Source organism: Ambystoma mexicanum, chromosome 9, assembly GCF_040938575.1.
Source record: "Ambystoma mexicanum isolate Mex_15411 chromosome 9, UKY_AmexF1_1, whole genome shotgun sequence".
Taxonomy (NCBI): Eukaryota; Metazoa; Chordata; class Amphibia; order Caudata; family Ambystomatidae; genus Ambystoma; species Ambystoma mexicanum.
In genome coordinates, this window is record NC_090931.1 from 1,499,891,357 (window position 1) to 1,499,906,549 (window position 15,193).

The 15,193-nt window shown below is 46.0% G+C and overlaps 1 protein-coding gene across 1 annotated transcript in view; it reads left to right on the forward strand.

Moving 5' to 3' along the window:
* Positions 1–2,156: 2,156 nt before the first annotated feature.
* Positions 2,157–15,193, forward strand: part of LOC138489319 (zinc finger protein 271-like) — a 49,362-nt gene continuing 36,325 nt past the window's right edge. Inside the window, exon 1 of the mRNA XM_069617019.1 lies at positions 2,157–2,329. The gene's annotated coding sequence lies outside the window, so the exon portion shown is untranslated. The remainder of the gene's footprint in view (positions 2,330–15,193) is intronic.

Consider the following 15,193-nt stretch of genomic DNA (forward strand, 5'->3'; position numbering starts at 1 on the left):
CATGGCAAAGGCTGCTACCAGCGATAATGAAGTCAGGGTAGGCAGTACTCAATGCCGATGAGCCGTTCAGGCCAAGATGGTGACCACCACAAAGGGCTAGGCCAGTCCTGCCATGCGACCCATGTGGCGAAGCTCGCTCCGACATTGGGGAGTTTGCACCCGGCTGAAAGGGGAGACATCCTTGCCCGCACCAGGAAGTCGGCCTCCCCGGTGCCCGGTGAAGCAAGCTCTGGCCCGTAGCTGGAGCACGGCACTCAAGATGAAGATGGTGGCCACAAGGGACATGCTTCCTGCTGGTGTACCCAACTACGCACTACATTGTTGTCCGCAGCCATGCAGATATTTAATGTACTGTGTGCTGCTTTGTGTTTGTCTTGGTTTTATTGTGTGCCCCTGGCATGGGATGTTGCGACTAACGACCCTCCTGGACTCGTGCGAAAGTCACTTGTGGTTTGACACGTAGGAGACGTGTCATCATCGCAATAAAGGGCTGAGCGGCAAGCCGCTCGGAAGTCAGTTGCCACCATGACTCCCCTCCTTATCGTTATTTGGCACGGCCCTACCGCTGCGCACGAGGCATTGGGCCTCCCCAGCAAGGCCCATCATCACCAGGGCCAGGGACTACCGGGCTCCTTAACACGTCATTCTCGTAATGAGCCCCATTGCCTTCAGGAAACAGACACCATACTTCCCAACTCTGCAGATTTAGGCAGTAGGCTACTGTTATTTAAACAGTCCTAACACCTACAGATTTGGGTGACAGATCCTACTGCTTTTTACAGTGGCAGGTAATTTATGTGACTCTTAGGCAGGCTGCAGGACAAAGCATGCAACACATTAATTTGTGTGTGTAGTGGGCTAGTAGGTGATTACTTTGATTCGGCTCAGACCAATCCACTGACCTGACAGCTACATGACCCTGCCCTGCACTCTGGCCGGGACAGCCCTTAGGTGAACCACCAATGAAGGCAAGTGGCAGAGTGTAACACCGTCACACAGCATCTGCCTATCAGACTGAGGGGGTATCAGTCTCCATCTCATTCAGTGTTCAACTTGCACTGCAGGAATACATATGTTTTGTCCAGGCTGCTGCTACAAAGCATTGGCAAACGTTGCCTACCAGATTTGTATTAGTATCTTCTGCACGATTGAATTTGGTGTTAACCATTCAGAATTATACATTTTTAACATGTGAACATTTTTCCATGTTGTGCTGTTTGATGGGTTGTGTATTTTAGAACGCTTCAATGGTGCCAACAATGTATGCTTTGTATTTTCCTGTGTTGTCATTTTTATGCAAATTATTATTTTTGAAACTTGAAAAATCCTACATCTTTTTAGTTACAGAATGTTGGCAAGTATGAGACACCTGTGTCGATGGATGTGCTGTGTAAGGGGGGTGAGGGGCTTTCACTGATCTACGTACGACTCATGAGATAACATGCGGTTGGTTCCCCATGCTCTCTTACTAAGTCTCATAAGAGGGCACCTGGGGCGTGTGGTGCCATACACGAGATTTAATAAAGACCATTTAGAGTCTGTGGCCTGATTCATGGAATTATTTGCATGCTAAACGGGGATTTGCATGCCATTTTGCCCGCAAATCCTCATTCGTCAAACAGGGAGTTGCGGCCAGAATGGCACGCAATCCACGTTTCACATGTAAATCCATGAATCAAGATTTTAGTACTGACAGTCTGCGCATGTCCTGGTAAGTAGTATATTCTGGTCTACGCCGCCTCAGTACAGCGCCGGGACCACTCGGATTTCTCGTCTGGGAGGCTTTGCTCTACCGGTGTTTTTGTCATGGAGATTTAGTATTGACGGTTTGCGCATGTCCAGGCAAGTGGTATCTTCTATTCTGCGCAGCCGCAGTACAGCTCTGGGCTCCTCGGATTTCTCTGCCGGGAGGCTTTGCTCTACCGGAGTCTTTGTCATGGAGCTTTAGCACCGATAGTCTACGCGTGGTCAAGTGATAAGTATCTTCACTTCTACGCAGCCGCAGTACAGCTCTGGCCTCCTCGGATTTCTCTGTCGGGAGAATTTGCTCTACCGGGGTCTTTGTCATGAAGCTTTAGCACTGACAGTCTGCGCATGTCCTGGTGAAACGTGTCTTCTGTTCTGCGCAGCCGCAGTATAGCTCTGGGCTCCTCGGGTTTCTCAGCCACGAGGCTTTGCTCTCCTTGGGTCTATTCATCTCTGTGGTTGGGGGTGTTGCTGAAGGCCCAGTAAGAGGTCACCTTGGGGAGGGGGCACTCCTGCGAGGATCACTGGAGACAAAGCCATTGAAGGTTGCAGGGGCAAACAGAGTGCACAGGGCTCAGATAAGGCGAGTTGCCTCCGTTCGCTTCTTTGTAAACAGCACTTATTGCCGCCAACTGGGCCCATGTCACAAGGTCCCCTTCATCCACCCATAGCTTTTTAGCCAGCTGCGCTTTGGATTTTTGAAGTTATAGTATCAGTTGTACTATCCAATGTGGGCCTAAACGGACTATAATTCATAGAATGCATCATGCTGCTCTCTAAATAAAAAGGATTGGCCGAAGGTGACTTTTTTATAACATGGGTCCAGTTGGCAGCACTTGTATTTGTTTTTAAAAAAAACATGTTTTTATTGTATTTGGTTACAAATTAACCTTTTACAATCAACAAATTCATATTTCCATTATACACATAAAAAAAACTATTTCACATCGATTAAATTCAGTTACAATTAAGTAAATACAAATCATTAAACATCATAAAAATGTATGGAAATGAGTTACAGGTGCTTAAAGTGCTAAAAGTGCTTAAAGGGGCCAAACAATAGTAAAACTATATAATAATTGTACCTTCCAAAATCCATATCATGCAATTTAGGGCTTGTCAGAAAAAGAAAAAAAAACAGTCTACCCCTTCTTTTTACATTGGCTTAAAGACCTATCTTGCTGCTCTCAAGCATTTGTATCACAGCTATTGTTTTCTGCTGACACTGCCCATCAATCAATATTTCCCACAGTTGCTCTTGCACACAATTTGTTGTATCATGAACAAATTTACTAAAGAACTGTTGTCTGGCCCCTCTATTTCCTTCAGACTCCATCATCAGATGTTTGATTGGTTTTCTGGGTTTTTACAGGTCTGGCATAGGTTTATAGCCAAATTAACCATTCCTCTTCTTGTCAGCACTTCACCAGTATGTAGAATATTCAGCCTCAGCCTTAAAAATGTCTTCCTGATTCTCCCATCAGGGAACTTGATTAGGTATTTGCTCAGGAAACCAAGTTTACAATCTATTGTTTGCTGAGGGTTTGGATTGGCCCCTGATCTTACTTTTACAGTGGTATGGATCCAATCCATTTCCTCCCATTTTCTTTTTGCTTTTGTTGGATTTTCTTGTAACAGTTTACTCTATATGTCCGTACCTAGAGTAAATCTTTGACCAATAGATTTAGCTTTTCAAGGTTTTTTGATCTTCCCACCTCTAGGTGCGTCCTCATATCTGAATAAAGTGAGTTATCCAGAGCTGTAATAATTCATTGATGCTGTGATATCAATTTCCATCCAACCTGGTATTTTAAGGATCTGACACCCAGCTCAAATCTAAGATTACCCATCGATAGGCCCATTGGCAGTCCCTTTAGCAAAACAGAAAGTTGATGGCTGGAAGGTTTTGAATTAATCATAACCACGGGCAAAGCTCTGGGCAACCCTCCAGACCATCGTTTTTCAGCCTGCCAAGCCATTACAGAAGGGGAAAAACCATATACAAATCAGGCTTGGTCCTACCACAAAAGGGGCAGTCCAGCCCGAACTGCTAGGTCGCATCCCTTCTGCACGAGACCACAAGCATCCCCAGACATTTTTCAGCCTTGTTGGGCGTCATCAGTGAGGAGTAGCTTGGGTCTCTAGGCCCGGCAGACTCGGGACCCACATCTGGGCATACTCGTCCCACTCGGGGTGACTTTAGCAAAACTGAAAGTTGATGGCTTTGTTTTTGCTTTGTCACCCCGAGTGGGACGGGTATGCCCAGACGTGGGTCCCCGTGCCTGCTGGGCCTAGAGACTCAAGCTACTCCTCACTGATGAGGCCCAACAAGGCCAAAACATGTTTTGGGATGCTTGTGGTCTCATGCAGAAGGGATGTGACCTAGCAGTTTGGGCTGGACTACCCCTTTTGGGGTGGGACCAAGCCGGATTTGCATATGGTCTTTCCCCTTCTGTAATGGCTTGGCAGGCGAAGAACGATGGTCTGGAGGGTTGCCCAGAGCAATGCCAGTGGTTAAGATTAATTCTAAACCTTGCAGCCATCATCTCTTTGTTTTTGCTTTGTCACCCAGAGTGGGACGGGTATGCCCAGACGTGTTCCCATGCCTGCTGGTCCTAGAGACTCAAGCTACTCCTCACTGAGGCCCAACAAGGCCGAAACATGTTTGGGGATGCTTGTGGCCTCATGCAGAAGGGATGTGACCTAGCAGTTCGGGCTGGACTACTCCTTTTGGGGTGTGACCACGCCTGATTTGCATATGTTCTTTCCCCTTCTGTAATGGCTTGGCAGGCGAAGAACGATGGTCTAAGGGTTGCCCAGAGCAATGTCAGTGGTTAAGATTAATTCTAAACCTTCCAGCCATCACCTCTTTGTTTTTGTCACTGGCAGTCCCAACACATGTTTCCATAGTAAACCTTCCCATTTCTGCCATGAGATATTCCACAGCTGGGGTTTGGCTTCCAGACCATATAACAAAAATAGGGACTACCTTTGCCTGATAAAATTTCAATACTGGGATAATTGAGAATCTCCTGTATTTCCACAGGGATTCCTTCATTTGCGCTGCAAGGGGTTTTATTTTTATCTCAATATCCTGCTCCACCTTACAGATTGCCGGGTTGGCATATATTTTATAACCTAGATAAACTAGGTCCTCCACCCTTGTTATTATTTGGCCCCCGATAGACCACTGGGGGAAAGCAATTTATTTGGGTTTTTTTGTCTGAAAATCATCACCTTTGATTTGTTAGGATTTAGGGAAAGCCCATTTTCACTGTCCAGAACTACCACGTTGTCTGCATAAGCAAGCCAGTGGATTTTTGTCCCATTCAATACTGGACTTGCCAATGCATACAACCCTAAGTAGTCCCCCATATTGGCTGTATACATATTAAAGAAAAAAGGAGCCCCAAGGCATCCCTGCTGACCCCCCAATTTACTCTAACTGGTTCTGACATATGGCCCTCCGCATCCAGTCACACTCTGATGTCATTCTCTCTATGAAACTCAATGAGCATCCGCAAAAGACCTTCCGGTATACCCTTGGATATTAACTTCTGGCAAAGCCTTCCCCTGTCCACTTGATCAAAGGCCTTGGAGAAGTCAACCCCCTCTCCTGTGATTTTTCGCTAATTAAATTTAACACCATCCTGTTAATTGCCGTGGAGAGCCCCCTCCTAAAACCCGTTTGACATTTTGATAGAACCCTAGCTTCTCTTTCCCAGGATTCCAGTTCTCCCAGCAAGATTTTCATTAAAATCTTGCTATCAATGTCCAGGAGGGCGATAGGGTGGTAGTTTGATGCCACCGTCCTATCACCCCCCTAAAACAAGGGGATGATCGTGGCATTTTGCCATGAGGTTGGCAGTTGTTTTTTGGGTAGAATCTCTCTAAAGAGCCAATGGAGCAGTTTCGCCCATAAACCCGGGCTATTCTTCAAAACCTGGTAGGTTAGGCCATTCGGTCATGCTGCTTTCAAGGTAGACCCTTTTGAAATTAGTTCTTCTATATATGATTCATTGAATGCTAAGTGCCAATTTACCAGTGTGTTATATTAGCATATAGTTTTTTTGGGTTTACCAAATGCTAGGTTTAAGTAATTAATCCAATCTTTCTCTGATACCAGGTTACACTGTTGATTTGTTTTTTCCCCTTCCAGCTCATGTATTACAGACCAAAACCCCTTTTCCCCAAAAGGTCTACCATGTGCTCCCCATCCTGTTGATGTCTTTTTATGTTCCTCGACGTTGACCACTCTTTATAAATCTTTATTACGGCTGTTTTTTCTGCCTTTTGACCTTCATTGCCACCCTTGTTTTTTTTTTTAACCAATCTTATGTTCTTTTTCAGTTCTTTTTTCTTTTTCATTGTTTCCTCATCATACACATGTCGGTGGACTTGTTTAGGCCCACCACCATTTGTCTTAGGTGGACAAGTTAACTAAACAAACTTTATGAAACCTGACAGCAAACAATTCTCTTTTTGAGTATGCTCAGGCTCGGCTGATAACCTTTCATTAAGTTTTAGTCCCCCTGCTTTATATTTAAGTAGGCAAACTCATCCCTTCCTAACATCAAAGCTCTGTGTTACTCTTTGTTGATTTTCTAATAATATTTCTGGCAAAAAGAGCTCTAACCGGAGGTGATCACTCCCACCCCCTTCTCTAATATTCAAGGTAACCTTTTGTTCAAACAGGGAGCATGAAAGAAAAAAATAGTCCAATGTTGAAATTGAGGTACCCTGAATTCCACCCATAAAAGACCATTCTTTGTCATTCTCCTCCCTGTTTGTGATGTTTGGTCTCTTAACAATTGAATACATTATGCGTTCAAATCCCCCCCCAACCCCCAGAATTATTTCTGCGCCCGAGTATAGCGTTTTCATTTTCCCCAAAGATTGGGCTAAATGGTCCAAAAAGACACAAAGCTCTGAACACACAGGGTTCCAATAAATATTACAAAACAGCATCACCCGATCACATTTGTTACTTCTTAGTGTCGTTTTACACGTTTGTGAGTCCTGTGTTTTCGATTCTACGATTCTATTATGGTGACGTCCTTACATTTTTAACATTTAAAGGCCATAAGCATAACTCCACTCGGCCGCCCTCTGGCTTTCGGGGAGGCTCCTTGCACCTCTATATGATATCCCTCTACTGCAATTTGGTTAGTTATCCATGTCTCTTGCAGCATCAGGACATCTCCTTCCCCAAAAAGATAATTTTTCATTGCCCTAGGCGTAAAGTTATTAGGCCCCTGTGTGTTCCAGCAAATAACATTCAAGCATTCATTTTTAAAGAGATTTTTGACCTAACCCACGCTTCTGGAGAACCTCAGTCAAAATACATGGGAACATTGCCAAGTTAGTGCCCTTATTGATGTCTCTCTAGGAGTCACCGGGCCCCAGGGTATTCGGGAGGTGGGTCGACTGGCACAGTTTCCACCTCCCTGTGTATGAGAGCATTTCAGACCCCCTATGCCCGGCGATATCAAAGATTCTGGTTGAGATTTTGACACCAACAGATCAAGTTTCTTCAAGTCCAGTTTTGCTCCATCAATGGCTGCATATACCTCCCTTGAGGCACATCCTACTTTGCAACCAGAGGGTGGTTTGTGTCTGGAAATCTCAGAAACGCAATGTCTTGACTATTGAGTAGAAAAAGACTTGGTACTTTTTTTAGTACTGATAAAATCGCCCCCCGATTTAGGAATTTTATCTGGTTTTTATTCGTCGTAAGTGATAACCAAATTACCGGCATTGCAAATTGTTACGTGGCTTTAGTATCTCTTCCTCCTTGTTCTCCTGACTTTTCATCTGGCACCATAGTAACTCTATCTAAGTTCCGTATCTCAGCTGTTTCCTTAAATTTCCCTGAACCATTCCTGGTGTCTCCAATCAACCTGCATTTGCCTTCCCCCTGTTTCGTTTCCACCATAGGGTGTGATGTTTTTTGCTGTACTTGGGCCATTTTTAGGAAGATTGTGGCAATCTTCTGATTTGTTTTTGCATCTCCAGAGTTTGCTTCCTTGGGTAGTTGTTTTCTCTCCCCTGCCTTTGCTTTGGCTCTTAAGAATATCGGGGCTATGGTAAGGCCGCCCTTCAATTTGGGTAGCACAGTTTCCAATGACAAGTCAGCCTTCACATTTTCAGTTTGTGAACCTCTCGATGTCTGCGATTTTCTTTTTTTTTTGTTGCTATTTTCCTTCTGTTCTTTTAACTTTTTTCTTGTGTCGACTTTCCCCCGTGAGCCTTCTACTGAATCTAGCTCAACAATCTCCTGATCAGCCCCTGTTGCTGATGTCGGGATATTAACGATATTCTTCAAGAATGAGTTTGTGTCAGAGTTTTTATTTTTCCCTTTCTACTGATTCTTTGATTTTCTTTCCTGTTTCCTTTGGACTACTTTGTCTTTCAATCTTTTTTGTCTCCTTGCTTCCTTCTTTCTCTCTCTTTTCTCTCCCAGTGGTTCGGATTGAGTGCATACTTCTTTCTCTCCTTCTACTTGATTTGTCCTTTGGCTCGAGGAGTTGTCTAGTGAGGATATTAGTTCATATTCTTCATCCTGGTATCCTTCACCCACATTAGCCAGTCTCCGAAACTCCTCTAGGACTGACTCAGAGAGAGGGGTATCATCCAGCTGGGAGTATTGGCCCTCTACAACTTCTCTTTGTTCTAAGTCCATTTTTTTCATTCAGAGTTTGCAATTGTATCAGTATATCCTGTTTCACAGCAAGATCTGCCTCTTCGTATTATTTCTGTGCTGCAAGTGCCTGTTGAATGGCCGAAAGGTCTAGGCCTTGTTTGACAGATTCAATTCTCAACATGACATTTGTATTTATTGCATTACTAAAGCCTACTACTGCCCCATCCAATGTTGCTAACTCATTGCTCATTTCTATTAGGGTACCCGTTTGCAACTGAACTTCACCCTTTAGTAATTCAAACACTGAGACCAGTGAGTTTAGCACATAATTTAATGCACTCAATGGACCTCATTACTACCCAGGCGGAGGACCATGGTGCTATTAGCACCATGGTCCATGCCGGTGTCGGCCATGGCGGAATGGGGAATTACCACCCCATTCCAAGGTTGGCGGGGCGGTAATTCCCCATGCCGCCATGGCCCTTCCCCATTCTTGCCCCATAGGGCTCAATGGGAATGGGGAAGGCGCTAAGTACGGTGCTGCAAATTGCGGCACCGTACTTGGCACCAAGGTCCCTTTGCGGGTCCCTACTTTAACGGCTGGTAAAACCAGCCATTAAGGTCGGGTCCCCCAAAGGGACCTCGTAATTAGGCACTAATAGGTTAACGGTGCCGCAGCCTTTTACGGCGCCGTTAACCCATTAGCTCCTGGGTCGTAATGAGGCCCAATGTGTTTTCATTTGGTTGGACCCAGGTTTGTGTTCTTAATGCTTGGGAATCAGGGGTCAAATGCTGTTCTGCCAATCTATCTTCCTGTGCTGGGGTCATCGATTCTTGATTTTTAGCCATGCATGAGAGATTCAGTTTTCCAAGTGTTTGTTCACTTGTATCCATACCCAATATTGTACCTACTGAACCACTTTCTCTTCTGTGTCTTTTACTTGTGTTTGGCGTACTGTCTTTTCCCAGTGTTGGCTCATCTTCACTTATGTTTCTTTTCTTTCCGAAATGGTCTTCTATTTTTTTAAAAATTTTTGTAATTGTTATTATAAATTCAAATCCTCTTCCCAATTATCTGTCAATGCATTTTCTTCTTGCCTGAGTACGCTGTTCCTTATTGGTATATGGACGGAAGGTTCCACATAGACCTGGGCTTGGATGAGCTGTCTCCATGTTGGTGGCAGCTTGTCACTCCCGGCCAACGCTGGGGAACGCTCTGAGCAACCGGCGAGAGGACTACTGCCAATTATTGGCTCATCCCATTCTGGCGCTCTTCTGTCATGCTGGATAGGGCTACTCCGTAATTTCATGTTCAATTGGTGGCTTTTGTCTTTGTGGACTGACGGGGCAAGGGATGGTATTTTTCCCCTTTTGTATTCGCTTGGCTGCAACAGTTACATTTTTTAATACTTTAGTAGGGGTTGAATGACTTTTCTCTGGTGTTTTTGGCAGCTTTTATTTGCTTTACGGCCTCCCGCCAATCAATGGCTTAATTCCAAGGTCACTTGGTTTACTTGCCCGCCTCTTCCTGGGTGTGGTTATCGTCACACGTAGGAGATTGTGTACCAAATTTTATTGTCTTTTTTTTGTTATTTTAATGCCGGGTGGGCTCCAGACCGCAGCAATCTTATCCTCGGAGAATCAGTGGATCGAAGTAACGTGGCTCCAGTGCAGCTCCAACGATGAGCCCTACTAGGTGATGTCGGGATCAAAGGATGGAAATCCCAGTCTCCTGACGCATATCGGGTACGCTGCCTCTAAAAGTCACATAATTTCTCCTGGTCGTTTGCTGATAGCCCCCGGTATTTTGTCACTCTGGCTCTTAAGATTATTGTGGCTCCTGGCAGCTCCGATATACTGTCTTTCTGACTAAAGGCGGGATCAAAGGATCAAAATCCAACAGTCCGCCGCCGCATATCAGGTATGCTGCTTTTTGCTGCCGCGTAGTATGTTCTAGGAGTTTTATAGTTACCCTTATGTATTCAATTGCTCTAACTCTTTTAAGCTGTGAGTCCCCACTACAGTACGACATAGAAGAGGACTTCACTTGTTCCAAACAGAGGAGAGAACGTTTACTTTCACTTGAACTCTTTAGTTATATTATTGCACACTAGTTGTTGGCCACTTACCCTGGGGGGTGTCACTTAGGGGCCTCTTCACTTGTAGAGTGTTTGCAATGCTTTTTGTGACCAGCCCTCACCGGACCACAACGCACCACAACAGACCACTTGCACCACTTCCACACCACCACTTGTATTTGTATGTATTGAAGATAAATATGAGTGCTTCTGTCAGGAACAATGTGCAGAAGTAATAAAAACAGTGCATTCACTTACTTTACAATGCTAGAAAGTGAGCAAAAAATGGTCGGGGGATGGAGGGAGGGGGGTGCAGACGAAGATACAACTGGAAACCAGGGACATTAGCTGCAATGGTGTTCCTGGTGTCCACTCCCTCAGCCTTTGTGTGAGGCAGCACTCAGGACATGGGTGTGATGCTGTACTGAGCACTGCACAGGACGTGCTTTCCAATGCCGACTGTGACCCTAGAGCATGCCCCCACCCCCAGCCCATCTTGCACTCTCACAGGCATGCATGAAAGGAAGTGCACTGGTGCCCGTAGAAGCTTCCAGGGGGTGCAATGCATACTTGCCTAGTCTCCTAGCAGGTTGTTGACACTGCTGTGTTCAGTGTGTGTGCCGGCTTCATTGTCTACAATCTTTGTCCATGCAGCCGTTTTCCTGACACAGCTGTCAGCCTGCAGTGGTAGGCCTTGAACATGCCATCTCGAACCATTGGGTCATTTTAACTTTTTCTATTGTGTCAACAGAAGTCTTGCTGCCAGGCCCGGCCGGAAATGTGCAGAGGCCCATTTCCACATGATGCACAGTGGGTTTGGGTGTTTTATTTGTAAAAATGGTTGTCGGGGTGGTGGGTGGAGTCTTGCTGAAAAGGGTGCGTCGGTGACGTCATTCTCCGGATTTCTGGTTTTCAAATGTAGGCAGGTGTGGTGCAATGGCTGGTTGGCAGCGAGAATGTTCACATGCACCAAGAGATTTCTAAGGCAGCGTTGGCACATTAAAGCAGCGGGAGAAGGCTAGGGCTAATGAAACACATTAGTCAGGAGCCTGGAAGCTGTAGAAAGGGGCTTCCATGAGGAGAGGTAGGGCCCCCTGGGGTGACTGAGGACAACGCATGCCATCCTGCAACTTTAAGGTCGTTTTCAGCAGAAATGTTGATAGGCAGAGACATGACCCTCCAAAGAAATTATAATAGCTTTCCATCATCTACCTGCATTTTTATTTCATTCTCCATTTGTGTAGTCTCTACTATTTTAAAGATTATACTTCCAGCTTTCCCTGAGGAAGCCTACATTGTAGTGGAAACTAATTGGGGTTGTTCTACCGCAGCAGAAATAACCGCGACGGAAATTACAGAATTAGAAATGTACGTAATGCAAAATAGTTAGTACATTTCCCATTCGGTCATTCAAGGTAAAACAACCCCAAACCTAAAGAAACCATAACCCCCAATCCCCCTACTTACCTTTCCTTCACTCTCATTGGTCCCTGCGATTCCAGTTCCCTTTCACTTCTGTGATTGAGAACTGGCGCCGCAGGGTCCTGTATTTATTTATTTATTCTTTTTTTGTTTTGTTTGGGTCAGCTGCAAGGGAGTCCCCCGCAACCCCCGCTCACTATACTGTAAAGTATAGTGAACGGCGGTTGCGGGGACACCCTGCAGCTGACCTGATCCCAAAAAATAAATACAAATAAAAAAAAAAAAAGGCTGCAGGGGTATACTATACAGTATAGTGAGTGGGGGTTGTAGGGGATAACCCTGCAGCCTTTTTTGTTTTGTTTGTATTTATTTTTTTGGATTGGGTCAGCTGCGGGGTGTCCCCCGCAAACCCCGCTCACTATACTGTATAGTATACCCCTACAGCCTTTTTTTTTTTTTTTGGTCAGGTTAGCTGCAGAGACAGCTGTTCCGACACAAAAAAGAAAATGACATACACCACCAAATAGGTACTACAAAATGTCCTATGAACATTTATAGTCAGTAGGACATTTAGTAGTATCTATTTCCGGTAATTTGGTGGTGTAGGTCATTTGGATTTGGTCATTTTGGCTGAATCCATGGAAACATTGCTCTCACCCTTAGAAGTTGCCTTAAGTGTTTCCTGGCATTGCAATGCTAGTTCCTCTTGATCACATGGTGACATGCATTGGATATTGCAATATTTCTGAAGATCGCTGCACAAAGTGGACCTATTTTTTTTACTACAAGTAAGAAATTAGGGTTGTACTTTCCAAACAAGGCTCACATGGGATTTCCATGAGAATGTGGAGTGTTTGAATTAAAGCACATTTAAAGCCAAGCCAACTCCAGCACTGCCACCTACCTTCTCGATTCTCCGACCCATGAAGCACGTGTCCGTTGAGGCTTTCGCTACCGCTTTCTCACCCCACATCCCCCTTTGGCTGACTCACACCCTGACACAGCCCTTTCTTTGTTCCACTCTGATATATCTGATCCTCCTGATGTACTAGCCCCTGTCGTGAGGATCCGCTTTAAACCTAAAGCCAAGTGCAACTGTTGGTAGGACTCAGAGCTCATCACCCTTAAACACACATGCAGAGTGGTTGAGAGGAAATGGCGCACTTCTGGTACATCCTCTGACAAACTGGCCTTCCGCCTGCTCCAAAGGCAAAACCGGCTCTGTTCACACCAAGAAGAGCGCCCACATCCAAGCTCGCGTCTCTGCGACATCTAACAACTCGGCCAAACTCTTTAAAATCTGAAAGGAGCTGGCCAATCTTGCTGCAGTCTCTTCCTCTCCTGTCCCCTCCAAGGCCCTCTGTACGGCCCCGGCTTCTCATTTCATCTCTAAAACTCAGGACATCCTGTGCTCTCTCTCTTCCTCTCCCCCCTCCTCCCTCTACTCTTCCTCTGGCCCTTCTTCAGCCACCTCTCCTCCCTCCTTCTCTGCCTTTCCCCTGTTTTCCCCAGACAAGGTTTCTAGACAAGTCCGATCTATGAAATTCTCATCAAAATAGGTACACCCCTGTTCCTCCAAAACCATTAAGGACCACATTGACTCCCTGGCTCCTGCTCTGGCTGATTTCTGCAACCACTCCTTCGCCACTGGAGTCTTCCTCTCCCCCTGAAGCACTCTCTTGTGCACCCTCTTCGTAAGAAACTCTCTGCCAACCCTTCCTGCCTGGCTAAAAATCACCAAATCTCAATCACTCCTTTACTGGGCAAACTCCTGGAAAAGCTGACCATCTCCCAGCTGAATCTTTACACTGAATCTGTTGGCTGTCTCCATGACCATCAATTTTGTTTTCAGAGCGTCCAGAAGCACAGAAACTGCTCTCCTGAACATCCATGAAGACCTGCTCTCCAACCTTGATTCTAACACTGCCTATGTCCTCATCTTACTTGATCTCGCTTCCGCCTTTGACACAGTCAACCATGCCATCCTGCTCAACTGTCTCTGTGATAAACTGGGTATCACTGATCAGGCCCTGGCTTGGCTGACCTATTTCCTCTCTGATCGACTCTCCCAGTTCCAACTTGGTTCCTTCCTCTCCTCTATCTCCATCTCTACCTGTGGTGTTTCACAGGGGTCCAACCTCTTTCCCTGGCTGTTCAACCCATACCTGGCTCTACTTGCCCACCGCATTGCCGCTCTCTGCCCTAACTTTCAGTGCTTTGCGGATGACACTCGGCTCATTTTCAGGCTCCCTTCCACCATCTCTTCTCCTTCTCTCATCTCTCACTGTCTGTCCACCATCCAGAAGTGGTGAGCCGCCAATGATCTCTGCCTTTATGCCAGTAAGACAGAGATTCTCCTCATCGGCACACCTGCTCCCTCCTTTCCTGTCACCCTCTGGCCGGCCTCTCTTGGCACTCTTCTTACTCCCACCTGTGAGGCTAAAAACCTTGGGGTCATCTTCGACTCCACACTTTCCTTCTCTCCTAACATCTCTGACGTCTCTAAGAAGTCACACTACCAGCTTCACCTCCTCAGGGATATTCTTCTTTTCCTCTCCTTCCCCCAGAAACTCACTGTCTCCAAATCTCTGGTTCCCTCTAGGCTGGACTACTACAACCGATTCTTTCTAAATCTACCTGCCTCTACTCTTCCCCCCTCTGCAACTCATCCAAAACAGGACTGCAAGACTTGTCCTTGGCCTCAAGCCCAGGGATCGTATCTCTCCAGGACTGAAATCTCTGCACTGGTTCCCAGTGGCGTTGAGGATTAAGTCAAAAACCCTCTGCATTGTCCACAAGGCCTCCTGGGACCTCAATACCTCCAACTCTCTTCCTAAATATCTTCCCTCTCGAGCTCTTCGCTCATCTGCCTCCAACTCCCCCTGGGTCAGTCACTTCTCCAAGAAGCAAGTTGGTGGTAGTTCTCTGTCTTCTGCTGGGGCCTGCCTATGGAACAGCCTCCCTGCCTCTCTGAAACTTACTTGAGGAGAACCATCTCCGGTTCCGGAAGCACCTCAAGACATTCCTCTTTGCTTCTGCTTTCTCTCCTCCTCTCCCCAGCTAATCTCCTGACTGTATCTGAAACTGCACTGGTTACATGGCTACCCTGTGATCTCGGGCCAAGGTCCCCCCCCCCGCAAGTCGCACACCTGCACTGCTTCTGGCAAGCCTTGCACTCAGGGACTGTTTCTGTATCCCTACAGTCCCTACTCGCACTTCACCCCTGATTTCTGCTCTTACCCTTGCACTTGCCACCAGCTGGCTGCACTTTTATTTACTGTCTTTATTTATTTTACAGTTCTCC